Here is a 20,422-nt window from a genome sequence, read left to right as displayed (position 1 = left end):
CGTGGCACTTCCCATTGTCCATATATTCCCAGTGCACGCTTCTTCTTTTCCTCTCCTCCATGTGACTCTTGACTCTAACCCTGTGGTGCTTTATGTTAGGAGGGGAATTGAAACTGCATCTGGGGGGTCACCTGTCCCCGCTGGGCTCCCTCTTCCACTCTGAGCAGTGGATAACCCCTCCCCTAACCACAGCAGCTGGGACAACATTTGCAAAGTAAGAATGACTGGCACTGGAAAATTTGGGAGACCTCCTGCAAATGAGCCATCAAGGTAACTGAGATATAGTATCTTGTTCAGATTGAGTGTAAAGAAATTAGTTTTCTTTATCTTCACCTCTTGTTTTTACATGTCAGTTAGTCATACATTTTTGTGTGTGTGTTGATTTTAGAGCTTGGTTCTATGTGGGGATGATTTAATGAATGTTCCTGAGTCATTCACACTTTAATATGAAAGAATGAGGTGGAAGAGCACTTAATATCTGGAGAGTGTCCTGGTGGTTCCAGACATCATCAGAGCCACTCTGCTCATTGGTTGGGAGCAGAGTACGTGGATGTCCGGGGGTTCACTTCACATTACTCGGCTTCTACTTGTATAGAGAATTGAGGTTATGCGGCAGTAATGTGGCCAAAACACATCCCATCACTCTCACTCCCATGTTTAAACCATGACTTGTCAATGGTGCAGGGACTAAGACACAATTTTGAATGGATCCTGGGTCTAATATTATGGTTATGGACCAACTTCGCTGGTGGCTCAGATAGTAAAGAATCCACCTGCAGTGCAGGAGACCTGGGTTCGATCCCTGGGTCAGGAAGATCCCCTGGAGAAGGAAATGGCTACCCACTCCAGTATTCTTGCCTGGAGGATCCCTGGCAGGAATGGACAGAGGAGCCCGGTGGGCTACAGTCCATCGGGTGGCAAAGAGTCAGACACAACTTAGTGACTAACACGTTATGGTTCTGTATCAGGGAATAAACTCTGATAATATTTAACTGGAAATGTTTTCTGTCTTTTGCTAAACTTAGTAAACGTGGTAAATGATGCAAACTCTGCTAAGAGAAAGTGATTTTTTACAAAAAGAAGAGTCATCTTAAAAAGTTACAAACATAATTTAGTTCATGACGTGAAATTTCCTGATCAAAACAAATCTGTACTATAGATTTGAAAAATCATATGCATTTTCATCTGTAACTGGTGCTCCAGTCGCTTTCTTTCTCTTTTTAAAATTGAAGAATAGTCGATTTACAGTGTTGTGCCATTGGCTTTCTTAATGCAAGATTTAGGACATCTGCAAGGTCCCCCAAAATGAGCCCTGGGGTGGGGGTGGGTCTCCAGGGGGCTCTTGCCCCTGGTCCACCCGGGACTGCTTGGCTCCACCATTTCTTCTTCTCTTTTCATCCACCCATTCATCAGCCCATCTTATTGTTTTTAGGCATTTCTTAGAGAGCTGCACTTCTTTTAGGCATTCTGCATTCTGCACTTTAAGGCATTTCCAAGAGAGCTGGATGAAGCACAAGCTGGAATCAAGATTTCCAGGAGAAATATCACTAACCTCAGATGCACAGATGACAACACCCTTATGGCAGAAAGTGAAGAACTAAAGAGCCTCTTGATGAAGTGAAAGAGGAGAGTGAGAAAGTTGGCTTAAAACTCAACATTCAGAAAACTAAGATCATGGCATCTGGTCCCATCACTTCATGCAAATAGATGGGGAAACAATGGAAACAGTGAGAGACTTTATTTTGGGGGGCTCCAAAATCACTGCCGATGGTGACTGCAGCCATGAAATTAAAAGACGCTTGCTCCTTAGAAAAAAAGCTATGACAAACCTAGACAGTGTGTTAAAAAACAGAGACATCACTTTGCCAACTTTGTAGACCAAAACCTAGACAGTGTATTAAAAAGCAGAGACATCACTGTGCCATAGCTTTGTCTAGTCAAAGCTATGGTTTTTCCAGCAGTCATGTATGGATGTGAGAGTTAGACTATAAAGACAGCTGAATGCCAAAGAATTGATACTTTTGAACTGGGGTTTGGAGAAGACTCTTGAGAGTCCCTTGGACTGCAAGGAGATCCAACCAGTCCATCCAAAAGGAAATCAGTCCTGAGAATTCATTGGAAGGACTGATGCTGAAGCTAAAACTCCAGTACTTTGGCCACCTGATGTGAAGAACTGGCTCATTGGAAAAGACCCTGATGCTGAGAAAGATTGAAGGCGGGAGGAGAAGGGGACGACAGAGGATGAAATGGTTGGATGGCATCACCGACTCAATAGACATGAGTTTGAGTAGGCTCCGGGAGTTGGTGATGGACAAGGAAGCCTGGCGTGCTGCAGTCCATGGGGTCGCAAAGAGTCAGACACAACTGAGCGACTGAACTGAACTGAAGAGAGCTGCAGACATCCGTGCCCTGCATCCCTATCACGCCATCAACAGTTCAATATTTGTCATGGTCTTTTGTATAGTGTCAGTCGTACTACCTTGAATGTTGATATTGTCTGGAGTCTGAGGAGGAGGCAGCTCATTTTATTTTTACCTGCAGCCCCCTCTCTCCACAGGAATCAGATATAAGTCCATGGGGCACTGGACCAGAGACAAAGGAATCACAAGTTCAGACTACGTGTATCCAGCAAGAAACTAAAATTGCAGAGTAGGTTTTTGCAATCCTCCCAACATCCTGCATAATGTGAAAATAATAGGTCAATTAGTCAATATGGTTTTTTTTTTTTTTTCAAAAAGGCATCAGGCCAGCCTGCTGTTGGAATTCATACAGACTTGACAATGAACCATTGTCTGAACACTGAGCTTCTTAGCTGGTTCCTTTATTGAGGGGTTGGTGTAATAGGTATCTGAAGAAACTGCTCAGAAATCTCACGAGCCACTGCCAAACCATAGAGCTGTGGAACCGATCCTTCAGCTGCTTGAGCATCGTTCTGTAGGGAGTGGGCTGTGGAGTCAGGGAGCAGAGGCAGTGAGGCCTGCACTGAGCATCTTCCTACGCACTCAACAACCCCCTTGCCAGTCCTGGCAGGCCACGGATTTACAAGGGAAAACCCCCTTTGACAATCTGTAGCCATCAACGGGTGATTAACTAAAGTTGGCCACCCCTCCCAGGGAGCGGGTGGAGGGCTTTCATTTTAATAAGCTTGCCAATGCATTTATTTAGAAAGACAAAAAAGGTTCAGAGCGGGAATGCTCTAATTAATCTATCAGCCAACCTGGAGGAAGGAAGGGAAATCTTTTAAAACTATTTTATGGGGTATAGTTGCTTTCCAGGTGGCGCTAGTGGTAAAGAACCCACCTGTCAGTGCAGGAGACTTAAAAGACATGGGTTCATTTCCTGGGTCGGGAGGATCCCCTTGAGGCGGGTATGGCAACCCACTCCAGTATTCTTGCCTGGAGAATCCCATGAGCAGAGGAGCCTGGCGGGCTTCAGTCCACAGGGTCGTAAAGAGTCGGACACGACTAAAGCGACTTAGCACACACGCTTAGCCGCTTTACAGTGTCGTGTTAGTTTCTGCTGTACAGCAAAGTAGATCAGCTGTGTGTTTACATATATTTCCTCGTTTTTGGAGGAAAAGAAATCTTTGAAACAACAGTTGTGCATCCACAAAAAGCAGTTTTTTTACCTTTCGAGTATGAATTTATAACAATAAAGTCCATCTTTCTTTTGGCAGTCATTTCCTGCAATTATAAAACAATATAAAGCCTGACTATAAATAGGATAGGGTCAATGTTACTTCAGCAAAAGCACAAAAGTACTGAGCTGTGGATGACTGGGGAAAAAATAAGGCTTTATTTTCCATGCATTTTGCTGTATTTGCTAAACTCGTCCTAGAATTAATAATTTTATAGCCAGGATGAGGATAGGAGAGAAGTTTCATAATCTCAAAAGTGCTGAATGAGCAGGTTCTCAGAAACATTTGTAATTAGCCCTTGTTCTTCAACAATGTTAAAACTGTTTGCCTCTAGAAATAGTTCATTGGCTTTTGCCTTTGTTAATGCCATTAGTCTGTTTATGAGCTATGCTGCACTACCAACACAAAAAAACCCTCCGCCTAACATGTCAGACTTCTTTTCAAGTGGACCTAAGTTAATGAGGTGTAATGTAATAAAATCTTCTTTTAAAATTAAACTTTTGTGTTTCGTTTTGCTGAAAAATAAGTTTTCTGCAAAATTTAAGTCACATGATAAAGTACTTATAGAATATATATTAAAACATCAAATTAGGGAGAAACAGTGGCCTTCCCATGTCACTGTCCACGTCTCTCTTCTCCATCAACAGCACCCAGGTTTTTTAGGGGGGACTGTCACCTACAGGATTCACAGCTTAGGACTGGGTTTGGATTGATTAAGCCCACTGGTATACACAGCGATTATATTTTCTAAAGATGGCCATTCTTCTAGATGTTCTTCTAGTAGCTTGTTGCACTTCCATTAAGAGGCAGAGTCTGTGTACCTGCCTCTTGAACCTGGGTGTGTTTTTGTGACTGTTTCACTCAGTAGCATAGGGTGAAGTCACGCTGTGTGGTTTCTGAGGCTGGGTCACAAAACTGCCACTCACTCACTCTTTGTTCTCCTGGGACCCTGCCAGGTGGGCACTCTGACAGTTCTGAGACCTCCACGCTATGAAAAAGTGAAAGTGAAGCCGCTCAGTTGTGTCCGACTCTTTGCAACCCCATGGACTGTAGCCTACCAGGCTCCTCCAGCCAAGGAATTTTCCAGGCAAGAGTACTGGAGTGGGTTGCCATTTCCTTCTCCAGGGGATCTTCCCAACCCAGGGAACAATCCCAAGTCTCCCGCATTGCAGGCAGACGCTTTACCTTCTGAGCCACCAGGGAAGCCCTCCACTCTGTGAGGGAAGCCCAAACTGGCCCAGCTGGAGAGATCACACGGAGAAGCTCCAAGACTCTAGGAGGAGGGCCAGCTCCCAGTACCGACCACCCCTCCCCTACCTTTCCATCTCCCAGCCCCGTCTGACTGCAGATGTAGGAGGGACTCCAAGCCAGAGCTTACCCAGGTGAGCTTACTCAAATTCCTAACCCACAGAAACCAGGAGCCATAATGAAGTGATTGTTGTTTGAGTCCCTAAGTTGTGGATGACTTGCTATCCAGGGACCGATAGCCACGGAAGTGGGTCTCATCTCTTTGGCCACAGTGATTGTTGTAGGATGGACATGTGACCCAGTCCAGCCTGATCAGTGTAAGCCTGAAGCAGTTTGCTGGGAATGCTGGAATCCTTCGGGCTTGGTAGGTTGAGTACACAGGCTTGGGAAGATACTGTAGCTGTTGGACTGTAGCCAAGTGAGACAGCAGCAGGGGAAACCAACACGCACAGCAAGCCAAGCAGACAGAGGAATCATGATGACATCACCGTGCTCTGGATCAAGCTGCACCTGAAGCCACCACTTGATTTATTCATTACCTGCTGAAGTCATCTATGGTCAAAAATTCTGGAATTGCAAGTCACCATACAGATTGCAGAATTCAATACTTCTTATGATACCTGAACCTTTTCTATTTTTTTTTCTGATCCACGACCAGCTAGACATTAGACAATATTCAATGACAGGACACTCACAGCCATCTGGAGCATCAATTCTGTTTCCAAGGAGCTTTAATCGTTGAGCCAAAATCTGTCTCTCGACCACAGTTTTCACGAGGCAAATTGTGAATGTGTGTGCGTGGGCTCAGTTGCTCAGTTGTATCTGACTCTTTGTGACCCCCATGGACTGTACCCCACCAGGCTCCTTTGTCCATGGAATTTTCTAGGCAAGAATATTGGAGTAGGTTGACATTTCCTACTCCAGGAGATCTTCCCGATTGCATCTCCTGTATGGACCAGTGGATTCTTTACCGCTGTACCACCTGAGAAGGGTAAGTTTCAGCAAGTTGCTTAAGAAAGAATTTCATGAAATTCAAATCACCATGGTGGAGTGATGTGGGCTGGATGCTGTAATACTCAGCTTGATTGACAACTGTTTGATCACTTTCTGCTTAAAGAGCATTGATTCATTGATCAACCTAAATCAGCATCTGATAACAATGACTGAATCCAATAAGATAAAATTCGAAAAAGATAAACATAATTTTTTCCCTTTATTCCTCTCAAAATCAACCATATAAGTAGAAGAGAAATGAAAACTGATAGAATTCAGAGGTAACAGATACAGAAAGACTTAGAAATTTCACTTGTCAAAAAGGCTTGATGTAAGGCAAGAGGGTTATGTACTTCTTTCAAAAAGTTCTTGTGATCTTAGATTATTTCAGCAGAAGCACAGTGTCCAAAACATGGCTGGTGACTCTCTTTTCTCTGTGCTGTTTGGACTTACTCTGGAGTACAATGCCGGCTCTGTGGATGCCACATGCTAAGAAAGAAACTGACCAGTGTATGTTTAGAAGCAACTGGGGAATAGTGAGAAAAGCTGAAATCTTATCATAAGAGACATGGTTGAAGGACATGGACATGTGCCTGGAAACGACTCTATGTAACATCTGGGCTTCTGGAAAGTCTGATCAAGTCACTATTTTATCCTTTCAGGGGAAGCCCCCTGGGGGAAGATTCACAATAGCCTGCCAAGTGAGAACTTTAAAAAGCTTCATCTTCTAACATATCTCTGCCTTCATCTGCAGGACTGGAAAATCCTTGAGGTGCTGATGGGAGCCCCAGAACCATTTCCTGACAGAAATCACTGAAACTGAGTAACTTGAAAAACTTTTGAGTTTACAGATTCCTCTGAGGAACATGCATCCCATGTAGAGAAGCCCTGTCCATTCATTTCCTTCTGCCTGTTTCCTCTTCTCCAGAGAAGCAAATATTACAAAGCCATTGCTTGAAATTGCTAAGCATGAAGGGTTATTTTTGTAGAGATTTTCTTTCTCTTTCTCACTTTCAGAGCAGTGCAAAGATCATTAAAACCTTCTCTTTTGCTGGCAGTTTTTTTTTTTTCCATCTTTTCCTTAATACATTTTTTGTTTCCTTCCCTCTTTCTGGTCTCTTCTTGCCTGCCTCTCCTTCCTCAACAAGGAAAGAAGGCAGGGATGCGGTGGCAGGGGTGTCAAGGCTGGGGAGCATGGCTGGAGGGAGGCTTGAACTGGCCAGGGGCTCTTTCTGTTTCTTCCTTGACCTCTGATCTTCCCTTCCTGCCCATGCTCCCTCTGCCGGGTCCCATCTTTTTTGTTGTTGTTGTTGTTTATTTTTAATTGGAGAGTAATTGCTTTACAATATTGTGTGAGTCTCTGCCATACATCAACATGAATCAGCCATAGGTATACATACGTTCCTTCCTTCTTGAACCTCCCTCCTACCTCCCACCCCATCCCACCCCATCCCACTTCACTGGTTGTCACAGAGCACCAGGCTGAGCTCTCTGTATCATACAGCAAATTCTCACTGGCTGTCTGTTTTACATATGGTAATGTATATGTTTCAACACTCCTCTCTAAATTTATCCTGCCCTCTCCTTCCCACACTGTGTGCACAAGTCTGTTCTCCATGTCTGCATCTCCATTGCTGCCCTACAGATAGGTTCATCGGGGTCCCAACTTCACTCCAGAATTCTGAAGATTGTATGACACTCAGATAGGAGTCTCTATGTGATAGCCATGCTGACTTCACAGGAGAGATCTGGGCATTGGGAGTTGGTGGTTACTTGTGTAGGTCCTGAGCTTTGATAAAATACGGTTTCAATGAACATTTGATGTCAGCTTGAATTGTAACTGAAATTATTTTTAGTCTTATCTCTACAAATGGATTATACATGTCTCGTGGGTTGAGGTTTCATGCTATATTACCTTTGTGCCTTTCACAGGAAATGGTAACACAGCTAATATTATTGCCTCTGCCTTGTGTAAACTATTGGTATCTCTATGTGTGCTGTGTGCTCAGTCACTCAGTGGTATCCAACTCTTTGCAATCCCAGTTCTCCAGGCTCCTCTGTCCATGGAATTCTCCAGGCAAGAATACTGGAGTGGGTTGAAGATGAGACTAGATATATATCCACCAAAGGAAAGGAAATCAGAGTCGTAGAGAGATATCTGCACCCTCATGTTCGTTGTAGGGTTATTCACTGTAACGGAGATTTAAGAAACAAGGTAAGTGTCCATCAACAGATGAATGGATAAAGAAGATGTATATTACATATATAATATATATGAAGTGAATACAAGTGTTAGTCATTCAGTCGTGTCTGACTCTTTGCAACCCCGAGGACTGTAGCCCACCAGGCTCCTCTGTCCATGGGATTCTCCAGGCAAGAATACTGGAGTGGTTTCTCCATTTCCTTCTCCAGGGGATCTTCCCCATCCAGGGATCAAACCCACGTCTCCTGCATTGTGGGCAGATTCTTTACCGTCTGAGCCACCAGGGAAGCCTATATAATGAACTATTATTCAACCATAAGAAAGCAGAAAATTTTGACATTTGTGACAACTTGGACTGACCTTGAGGGTGTTAAGTAAAATAAGTTAGAGAAGACATACTGTATGACCTCACTTCCATGTGGAATCTGAAAAAACTGAAGTCATACAATCGGAGTGGAGTGGTGGTCACCAGGAGAGGGGGGTGGGGGAAAGCGTTCACATTTCTAGTTAGAAGACGAATGAGTTCTGGGGATCTAATGTGCAGCATGGTAATTGACGTTGATACCATGTACGATACATTTAACAAGTGTTAAGAGAGTAGATCTTCCATGTTCTCTCCACAGGAAAGAAATCGTAACTATACGTGAGGGAGGTATCAGCTAACCCTAAGGTGGTGATCATTTTACAGCCTACAAGTACATCATGTCAGCACATTGTCCACCTTAACCTTATGCTGTGATGTGTCAATTACATTTCAGTAAAGCTAGAACAACAACAAAAAAGATAACTCCAAGTGATCAGCTCCTGGATGACTGAGAGTCAGTTAATAATCGTAGGAAGTGAGAGCACAGGTTATGGAGTCAACTGCCAGACTGGAGCTGAGCTCATGTCACAGCTAGCAGATGTGTCACCGTGGCTGAGTCCCTGGGCTGCGTCCCAGTCTTCCCACGCAGAAAGTGGAATCAGACTGTATCACGAGGCTTTGCTGTTTAGTTACTAAGCCGTGTCCGTCTCTTTGTGACCCCAGGAACTATAGCCCGCCGGGCTCCTCTGTCCATGGGATTTCCCAGGCAAAAATACTGGAGTGGGTTGCCATTTCCCTTCTCCAGGGGATCTTCCTGATTCAGGGATCGAAACTATGTCTCCTTCATTGCAGGTAGATTCTTTACCACCGAACCACTTGGGAAACCCATCGTGAGGTTTATGAGGGTTAAATGAAATAATTTATGCAAAGCAGTTAACCAAGTACCTGAGGCCCATACTCAAAAATGTTCATTGTTGGGACTTGCCTGGTGCTCCAGTGGTTGGGACTTCACCTTCCATTGCAGGGGGTACGGGTTTGATCCCTGGTCGGGAAGCTAGGATCCCCCATGACTCATGGCCAAAAGATCAAAACAGAAACCAAGCAATATTGTAACAAATTCAAGAGAGACTTTAAAAATGGTCCACATAAAAAAAGATTCTTAAAAAAACTGTTAGTTATTGCTATTTTCCTGAATATGGTCTTTACCTATATTTTGGGGAGCCTCCAAAATTCCCAGCAGGAAGCACAGTTTGCATCAGACCCAGCTGTGTCTTAGACACCAGCCCCTTCTTCCCATCGATGCTGCAGTGCAGCTTGTTGTCACAACACAAGGGGATTAGGCGTTCCACGAAGGAAAAACACGTGGAGACCCTCCAAACATCCGATTCCCATGAATGTCTTACCAAAAGGGAATTGAAATGACCGACTGAATTTATTCAGTGTATTTATTGCCAATTTGTGGATTTTCTTCATGTTCTATCCCATGTTCCAGTGTGTCCGGTGGTCTTAAATACCGTTTGGCCTGATTTCGTTTATGAAAATCAGGTGCAACCGAGCTGCCTTAAGCAAATAAAGTGCTCATTCCTTCCAGCCTCCAACCTTAAGCCTAATGTTATATGTTCCATACTCCAGCTTCACTTCCTTGCTGACATGCGTCCTCCCAGTTCTGCCGGCCCAGCGCCTAAGGGATGGACATCTGTCAGTCGACCGGGGCTGGAGGATGGTGACCAGAGGTCCAGGGCTTTATTTGATGACAGCATGGTGTGTTCAAAGGATTCCAGATCTGCAGCAGGCGAGCCAATGCAATTCTCATGAATGGGAGCCTGTTCAAGGGGCTCAAGAAGGGGAGCTCATCATTTGTCTAAAAAAGGAGAGTGCTCTCCGGCAAGGGTCCGGGTGGGAACCCTGCTTTTTCTCTGTGTCGACAACCTGTTGAACCACCCCCGGCCTCCAGGAGGGGAGCACAAAGGGCCTTGTCTGGTGGTAGCCACCCTGGCTCCATTTGGCATAAAACCCACAAGAAGAAATGTACAGAGAAAACTATTCAGGAGTGGGAACGGGGTGTGTTTCAGACGTGAAGTCTGCAGAGAAAAATCTGTAGACTTTTTTTATTTTTTTAAAGAAAACAAGCCCCTGGAAATGAACTTTTGGAGAGAGATCGTTTATGCAGGAAATCTTCCCAGAAGGAGAAAAAAGAAACCAAGCTAAGAAGCAATCCAAATGAGAACATCCCCTCCCTGCTTCACAAGGAACAAAAGTGGGAGGTGGAAGTTGAGATGTGAAAAGCTCACTGAAGCTCAGCTGGGGCCCTGGGTGGGCTGAGCGGAAATCCAGTGAGAACTGTCCTCAGTGCGGGTTCTGTGTCTGTGTAGCCACTGCTCTGGGCCCTCACCTCTCCTTGTGGCTGAGGAAATCCTGCAGTGAGTGACCACGTGCCCCTGGGCTGTTTGTGCTTCCATTCATCGTCTCTTCTTTCCCCTTCCTTTTTCTCCACTGTCTGGACACTCACCCTTTCCTTGACGCTCCCCTCGCCCCCATTTTGGGGGGGGTGTGTGTGTGTGTGTTTTAATTGAAGTGGAGTTGATTTACAATGTTGTGTTAGTTTCAGGTGTACAGCAATTTTTTTTTTAAACCTTGTAAGTAAACCGAGAAGAGAATACAGAGCATAGAATAGAAGAGAAGAGCTGCTGCTGCTGCTAAGTCGCTTCAGTTGTGTCCGACTCTGCGACCCCATAGACGGCAGCCCACCAGGCTCCTCCGTCCATGGGATTTTCCAGGCAAGAGTGCTGGACTGGGGTGCCATTGCCTTCTCTGAGAAGAGAAGAGAGAATAGAATTTAAGAGGCAGGACAGGAGAGTGAGCTCAGGGAACATTCCAGGCCCCTGGATTTTGGAGTCATGTGCAGTGTTACCACCATCTCTGCTGCCCCCACCCTGAGGGGCAGCAAGGCTGAGGGCCTGGACCCAATGGACTCCAATCTGGGTGTTTTGCTCACAAGATGCAGAAATTAGGGAACTGCAGAAATCTGATGTGCAATGAGCAGCCGGAAGAAATCCTTCTGCAAACTGAAGTGTAGAACTCCCGGCTCTGAGATGCCCAAGCAATTTGGTCAATTGGGCATCAGTGCCAAGTCAAATGATTTGCTACCTCTCACAGAGAAAATGATCTGTTTGTTCATTGATTTAGTAAGGGCTGCAGCACATACCTGTGCCCTTGTGTGCCTCCTGGGAAGTACAAAGCATTGTGCACCCTTAATGTTCTGAAAGTTTCAGAGATGAGATAAGATTGTCAAGCAAGTCAAGATTGATGATTGTCAAGCAGCCTTTTTCACCTCCAGGGAAGGTGTCCCCTCCACCAGGAGCAGATGCCAACCATCTGAGTGGTCCTGGGGGGCCAAGAAAGACCCAACCCACACAGGTGCTGGAGGGGGCCAAGCTCTCCCGCATAGAGAAGACAGAACCCCAGTCTCAGGAGTGGGCCCCAGGCCCCATGATCAGCAGCCAAGGAGGCCCTGTGAGATTTCCAGAATCCTTCCTGAATTAGCCTGGGGGAAGGTGAATCCAAGCAGGGTCTGGAGGCTGGTGGGTAGAACCTGGTGTCAGGGGAGGCTTGCAGGAAGGGCCCAAGACCACTGGGCCCACAAGCTGAGCTCAGGGCATGTGGAGGGAACTGGGGAAGCTGCTGGAGGGGGTGAGGGAACCAAACAGGGCAGTTCTGGGCTCCCATTCAGAGCTGGAGGCGAGGTGTAGGGAAGAAGAGGGAAGTCTGGACAGTGTTCTGAGTGGACACTGCTCTGAGCAGAATTGTGTCCCCCAGCCCCCAAAGATGCATTGAAATCCTAGCCCTTGCACTTGTGAAGGGACCTGATTTGGAAATAGAATCTTGGCAGTGAAATGGAGTTAAATGAGGTCATTAAGTCCATGTGACTGGGGTCCTTGTAAGAAAAGGAGAAGGAACACAGAGACAGATGGACCCAGAGGGAGAAGAATCCTGTGAAGACAAGGGGGAGAATGGCATGACGATGCAGGTCAGCGCCTCGTGTCTACCAGCGGGGACCCCGAGACTGCTGGGGACACAGACGCCAGGAGGCGAGCAGGGCACAGACCCTCCAGAAGAGCTTCGAGAGACGGTGGCCCTGCAGACTCCTCGATTTGGGGCTTCCAGAGCTGAAAGAGATTAAGTGCCTGGTGCTTTGCACAGGCGGCCTTGGAGACAAACACAGGGAGGGTGGTTGGGTGCCTCCCTTTGAAATGGGACCACTTTGGTGCCATGCACGGGCCCAGCGACCCGGGATACCGTGTCCTGTGGCTGCAGGAGCAGATGTGTCACACCCCCCGGGACCTTTTGTGGCACCAGCAAACTTGCTTTTGAGACAATTCCGGTCATGCCATTGATGGCTGTCTTCCCTGACTGAGGGCTCCCTCCGCGTCTCCATACACAGTGAAAGCGGTTGATCGCACTTCCTCCAAAATAGCACCAGATGTTTAAGGGTGCCCCAGCCCATTCCCAGTACATGCTGTTTCCCATTGACAAGGTTTTCCTGTCTACATGCTCCTTCTCAATCTCTATGAAGATATCATCAAAAATTCATTGAGCACATCTTCAGGGAAACACATTTACCGAAGACCTACGTTCAACTGAAAACAGTAAGACTTGAAGTAACGGGTCAAAACATAGCCTAAAAGGCCTTTGTAATTCATTGCAGATGGTCCCTGTGTTTGCAAGGGGCTTGGTGAGGGGGGGCGGGTGGTTCCTGCAAAATCAGACACTCAACTGAGCGACTCAGCCACTGGAAGTCAGAGGCAGGAGCAGAAACCACAGGGATGGAAACTCAAGTGAGAAAGGGGACTTTATTAGAAACCCAGAGGCACTGCTGGACTTGCCCAGGGCTCTCAGAGTACAGCAGAGCATGACAGAACTGAAAAAGAACTGTTGTTTGATTTTAAAAAGTGGAGTGGTTAGCAGGTGCAAATCATAACTTTTCAAGACTTCTTTATGCTTAGTTCATAATCGAGCTCTATTTTTGTTATCAGTGACTTGTGCAGGGGTGGGCAGGGGGCTCAGTCTTCTCTGCTTTGGGGTCTCTCAAGGTGGCCCAAATTCTGAAACGTCCCATGGAATTGAGGCCGCCCTGCCCTGGGCCTGGGACAGGCCTTTGGAGGAGGGGGTCTTCCCCCCCACGCCCCCGACGCCCGGGTCAGCATGTCTGCAGGCCCGTCCTGGTGGGCAGGCTTCCTCAGCTTCTCAGGGTGGGAGGGGAGGAAGGTGCTTGTCCCATTTATACAGCGCGGTTCTACCTTAATTGCTCACCTCTCCATCTCAGACACACAGTTCAGACAAACAACTCTTCCTGGTGGATCAGGCCCACCACTGGTTTCATAAACCTCAGCCAGAGAGAATTCAAGATGTCCAGAGAGGAGGAAAGACAGCGTGGCAGATAATGCTATATTTAAAATGGATCACCAATAAGGCCCTACTGTGTAGCACATGGAACTCTGCTCAATGTTATGTGCCAGCCTGGATGGGAGGCGGGTTTGGGGGAGAACAGATACATGTATATGTATGGCTGAGTCCCTTCGCCTTTCACCTGAAACCATCACAACATGTCACTTGTCTATACCCCAATATAAGACAAAAAGTTTAAAAAGAAAAGAGGGCGGATTCCAGAGCTGGACTTCATGGCTTCCCATCCTGACTCCACTGCATACTGATTAAACACTAACCACGTTATTAATCCCCCTGATTCAATGAACATGAACTTGGGTGAACTCCGGGAGATGGTGAGAGACAGGGAGGCCTGGCGTGCTGCTGTCCCTGGGCTCGCAAAGAGTCAGACACGACTCAGCAACTAAACAACAGCAACAACCTGCATCCATCCCCTCAGCTGTCAGATGGGCAGAGACTAGCCCCTACCTCGTAGGGCTTCTGCGAGATTAAATGAGCCACTGAATACCATGCCTGCATAGATACCAGCTAAAATTACGAGAAATCCTTCAGGGAGCCTGTCACCTTCTGGATCAGAGAAGGTGGAGAGTCCCTATAGAAGTGTGTTAACAGTGCAAGAGCTGGGAAGCTGGCCAAGAGCATCTCCTACTGAGGGCCAGGCACTAGGTCATGGTCAGCAAAGGGAATGGAGGGCAGGATGGTACCGTTAAAGACTCGATGGTCAATATAGATGGAGGGGTTGCCTCGGCTCCTGGGACAGCTGCTTGGTCCTCAGATGACGGACTCCATGTAGAGGTTATGAGAAGATCACCATAGAAAGTGCTTTATGAGAGTGGCCTGAGTCATTCCCAGATAAGACTGTGAAGCGGGGTCGGTCCCATGGGAACTGGGTTAGGCCATGGACATCAAAACGGACTTGATTCTAGAGAACTGAAGGAATCCTTCTCTCCCATGTTGGCATCTCCAGCCCGTCTTTTTTGAGAAAGTGAGTCATGGGAGGCAAAGTCTGATGACCTTGACCCCTTGATGCAGACCTCCTTGCTTTGCCGGAAGTTTCTGGAGCTTGCAGACGTGTAAGGAGAGCAGAGCCTCCCTGCTTTGGAAACAGTGAATCCAGACTGCTCAACTTGGCCCAGGGCGGGGGAGAGGAGAAAGGTCGACTGAAAGTTCAGCCTCATTCTCAGCATGTTCTCCTTAATTTTCAAGCCCACCCATCCACAGATAAGGAATTAGAGGCTCAGAGGGGTTAGTTTGCCATAGTCACACAGTGAAAGGCTGAGTTGGGCGAGGCTGGCAGATGAGGCTAAGGCCTGCTCCCTGGTTTTGAGTCACGTTTTTTTTTTTTTTTTTTTGGGGAGGGAGGTGGAATGCTGGAAGCTTCCTCCAGCCCCACCAGGAACTTTCTGAGCCCACACGCAGGGCAGTTCAGCCAGACTGGGACAGCTGAGGGGTCACTGTCTGGGGATGTGTCCAGGTAGGAACACAGGGGTTAATCACTCCTGCTTGTGAAGTTCAGGGTCAGGGTCTGTAATGGGCCACCAGGCAGCCCTGTTGCCGGGGCTCAGGCTTAGGATGAGGCCACTGGGCTTTGCTGCACAGGCGCTGTCTCCAGTTGGTTGTAATTCAAAGCCCGCAATGCTACAGAGAGTCCCTGGCGGGAATGAGTCTCAGTTGCCCATAGCAACAACTAGCCCATGGGCACCCTCTTCATCAGCTTTTCTCCACTCCCTGGATGGCCTTTCCCATTCCTTACTCTGGATCCTCCCTGCAGTCCCCTCTCTGATAAACCAGCACGTCTCTGGAGACGGTTTCCCTGATAGCAACAGCTCACTGCACCTGTCCGCCCACAGGGCCGCGAGGCCCAGAAGTGGCTCAAACAACAGCCCAGGTGCGGCTGGGAAGGCGTTTCTTAGATATGATTCATAACTACGACCAGCAGACTTTGAGTAAAGAAAACCATCCTTCAGAGTATGGGTGAGCCTCATCCGACGAGTGGAAGGCCTTAAGAGCAAAGACAGGGTTCCTGAAAGAAGGGGCCTTTCTGCCTCAAGACTGAAACATGGATGCCCCCAGCTTCCAGCTAGCTGCCTGTGGGACTCGAACTCAAGACCAGGACAGCAGCACCAGCGTTCACCTGGGCTTCCTGCCCTGCGTGCGGATCTCAACGCTGCCCAGCACACACACAAGCCAGTCCCTAAAAATGAGCCTCCTGTCTACACACTCACACACATACTCACTCACACACATACACACATACTCACTCACACATATACACACTCAAACATACTCACACACACACACTTACACACACATGCACATGTGCACACACACTCACACACATACTTATACATATACATACACACACTCACACACTCACACACACATATACACACACTCACACACACATGTGCATGCACACTCACACGCACACTCACATATACACATTCACACACAACGCTCACACACTCACTCTCTCACACAATCTCACACACACTCACACTCAAACATACACACACATGCACACTCACATGCACACTCACACACATTCACACACATGCTCACACACTCACTCTCTCACACACACTCACACACACACAGACTCATCCCATGAGCTGTCACCTTCTCTGTGCTATGGCAGCACTCAAGACCTCTGTTTCCTTTCTGATGAACTCCGTGTGTTACTTCATTACAGTATTTAGTTTCCATTTTCCTCTCTCCTGTTGTGTGTTTGCCACACCAAGCTGAGCCCCCTCTGACCCTCACACAGACCCTTAGCTGTAGAATGGAGAAAGAGGGGCTGGAGTCCTGATCTCAGAGCTTCTGCTGCCTCGTGCCTGATTCCGAATCCCCCTGACAGTCTGAAAGGCTTCAGGCAGCTTCTCCATGGCCAGCACTCCCTCTTCTATCCATTTACTCTCCCATGTGTACGCATCCCAGCTTTACGGTGTCATCCCTGGTTAGCAATGCACATATTCATTGGTTTATTTAGCGCTGATCTATGCATCTGGCTGGGCCAGCTCTTAGTTCCCTCCCACGGGATCTTCGGTCTTCACTGGGGCACATGATCTTTAGTTGTGGCATGTGGGTCTAGTTCTCTGACCAGAGATCAATCCTGGGCCCCTGCATTGGGAATGAGGAGTCTTAGCCCCTGGACCAGCACTGGCACACATTGCTGATGAAACTCCAAGTTGAATAATTAGATTGTTGTTGCATTATCCACCAGCCCAGCTGGGAGCTGCTGGTAGGACAGCTGTCTGATCCACAGGTGGGCACAAAGGCTACTGAACACAACTGGGATTTTGTATAGCGTTGGCTTAAACTGTGAAAGCCTAGAGACAGGCATGGTCCCCTGCTCTCTTCATCTGACACATCTTTTTTTTTTTTTGATGTGCTGCTGCTGCTAAGTCGCTTCAGTCATGTCCGACTCTGTGTGACCCCAGAGACGGCAGCCTACCAGGCTACCCCATCCCTGGGATTCTCCAGGCAAGAACACTGGAGTGGGTTGCCATTTCCTTCTCCAATGCATGAAAATGAAAAGTGAAAGTGAAGTCCCTCAGTCGTGTCCAACTCCTAGTGACCCCATGGACTGCAGCCTACCAGGCTCCTCCGTCCATGGGATTTGCCAGGCAAGAGTACTGGAGTGGGTTACCATTTTTGATGTGGATCCCTTTTAAAAGTCTTTTTTGAATTTGTTACAACATCGCTTCTGTTTTATGTTTTTGGTTTTCAGCCATGAAGCACTGTGGTCTCATTTCCCCAACCAGGGATTGAACCAGTGCCCCCTGCATTGGAAGGCAAAGTCTTAATCACTGGACTGCCGGGGAAGATCCCCCAAACAGATCTTGTTGTCTCATTCACATCGCTCAGTCGTGTCCAACCCTTTGCAACCCCATGGACTGCAGAACACTAGGCTTCCCTGTCCTTTGCTATTTCCTGGAGTTTGCTCAAATTCATGTCCATTGAATCAGTGATGCCATCTAACAATCTTATCCTCTGCTGCCCCCTTCTCCTCCCACCTTCAATCTTTCCCAGCATTAGTCTTTTCCAGTGAGTCAGCTCTTTGCATTAGGTGGCCAAAGTATTAGAGCCCCAGCTTCAGCATCAGTCCTTCCAATGAATATTCAGGACTGATTTCCTTTAGGATTGACTGGTTTGATCTCCTTGCTGTCTACAGGGACTCTCAGGAGTCTTATCCTGTACCACAATTTGAAAGCATCAGTTCTTCGGTGCTCAGCCTTCTTTATGGTCCCACTCTCACATTCATACACAGCTATTGAAAAAACCATAGATTTGACTCTATGGATCTTTGTTGGCAAAGTGATGTCTCTGCTTTTTAATACACTGTCTAAATTCGTCATAGCTTTCCTTCTAAGGAGCAAGTGTCTTTAATTTCATGGCTGCAGTCACCATCTGCAGTGACTTTGGAGCCCCCCAAAATAAAATCTGTCACTGTTTCCACTTTTCCCCTTCTATTTGCCATGAAATGATGGGACTGGATGCCATGATCTTAGTTTTTTCAATGCTGAGTTTTAAGCCAGCTTTTTCACTCTCTTTTCACCCTCATCAAATGGATCTTTAGTTCCTCTTTGCTTTATGCCATTAGAGTGGTATCATCTGCATACTTGAGGTTGTTGATATTTTTTCCAGCAATCTTGATTCTTGCTTGTGATTCATCCAGCCTGGCATTTTTCAAGACATACTCTGTGTAGAAGTTAAATAAGTAGGGTGATAATATACAGCTTTAATGTACTCCTTTCCCAATTTGAACCAGTCCGTTGTTCCATGTCCAGTTTAACTGTTGCTTCTTGACCTGTGTACATATTTCTCAGGAGGCAGGTAAAGTGGTCTGGTACTCTCATCTCTTTAAGAATTTTCCACAGTTTGTCATGATGCACACAGTCAAAGGCTTTAGCATTGTCAATGAAGCAGAAATAGATGTTCTTCTGGAATTCCCTTGCTTTCTCTATGATCCAATGAATGTTGGCAATTTGATCTCTGGTGCCTCTGCCTTTTCTAAATCCAGTGTGGACATCTGGAAGTTCTGGGTTCATATACTGCTGAAGCCTATCTTGAGGGATTTTGAGCATTACCTCACCAACATGTGAAATGAGTGCACTTGTGCGGCAGTTTGAACATTCTCAAGCATTGCCCTTCTTTGGGATTGGACACATCTTAATGAGGAACAAAACAAGGCAAACAGGCTCCATTCGCTGCTTGATGCGTGAGAGGAGACTTTCTAGTCCCAACTTGACTGTGTCAAGATTTTTTACCTCAGGATCCAGACGGCACTATTTTGAAAGCCTCTAGGGATGTTAATATCTCCACCTGCTCCTCAACCACTACTCCTTGAGGAAAAAAAACAACGGACTTTTCATTCCAGTAGAGAAAGTTTGTGAGATTTTTTTTTCCTACTGAATTTGTCTTGGATCCTGAAACCAAAGCTATCGCATACTTTACTTATATAGTCCTTTCATAAACACTTCTGAGGTTTTGGACACAGTAGATTTCTCTTGACAGATGGAAAACTGTGTTGCCGAAGGGAAAACCAAAGTACAAAATGAATTTGACTGAAAGCTGACTTACGTCCAATTCCTAGGCTACCCTAACATTGGAAACTCTCCTTTCTTCTCCAAAGATATTAATTAATCATGGTCATTCTTGAATATTTACTCTAGGCCAGGTCCTGTTCTAGGTAGCTTACAAGATTGCTAATTTACATGGACAACTAAAACTTCATGGAAACTTAGAAAAACAAGATGAAAAAATATATATTAGAAAAATATAAACAAAGCAAACAAAAAATGTTGTATCTGCAGTTATATCCAACACAAAAACTTAAAAAAATTATGATAAAAAGTTCACTACATAGAAAGTTAAGTTCATTTAAAATACATAACTCTTAATTTCTGAATTTGGTAAAATAACATAGCCTCAAAATATGACTGATGGACCGTACCAATCAATCAAGAAAAATAAACAGATTCATGATCCTGGTGTGAGAATTTAACATATTTCTCTCAATTACTGGTATGTCAAGCAGACCAAAATAAATGTAAAAATATGGAAATATTGAAATAAATGATCAACTTGATAGATTTAGTGGACATTTATAGAATCAGAAGGGTGCTTCCCAGATGGTACTGCTGGTAAAGAACCTGCCTGCCAATGCAGGAGACATGGGAGATGCGGGTTTTATCCCTGGGTCTGGAAGATCCCCTGGAGGAGGGCATGGCAACCCACTCCAGTATTCTTGCCTGGAGAATCCTATGGACAGAGGAGCCTGTTGGGCTACGGTCCATAGGGTAGCACAGAGTTGAACACAACTGAAGTGACTTAGCATGCATGCGTGCACAGAACCAGAAATTAGGGGATATACATTCATCTCTACACTCTACACATGGAACATTCACAAAAATTAGAGAGACCTCACGCTAAGCCATAAACCAGTTTCAATAAATTCAAAGAACTGGGATCACACACACCATATTCTTTGGCTACTATTAATTGTTGTTCAGTTGCTAAGTCATGTCCGACTCTTTTGTGACACCATGGACTGTATCCTGCCAGGTTCCTCTGTCCATGAGATTTCCCC

The sequence above is a fragment of the Bos mutus genome, chromosome 9 (genome assembly GCF_027580195.1).
Source record: "Bos mutus isolate GX-2022 chromosome 9, NWIPB_WYAK_1.1, whole genome shotgun sequence".
In the NCBI taxonomy this organism is placed as follows: Eukaryota; Metazoa; Chordata; class Mammalia; order Artiodactyla; family Bovidae; genus Bos; species Bos mutus.
This window is presented reverse-complemented; position numbering follows the sequence as displayed.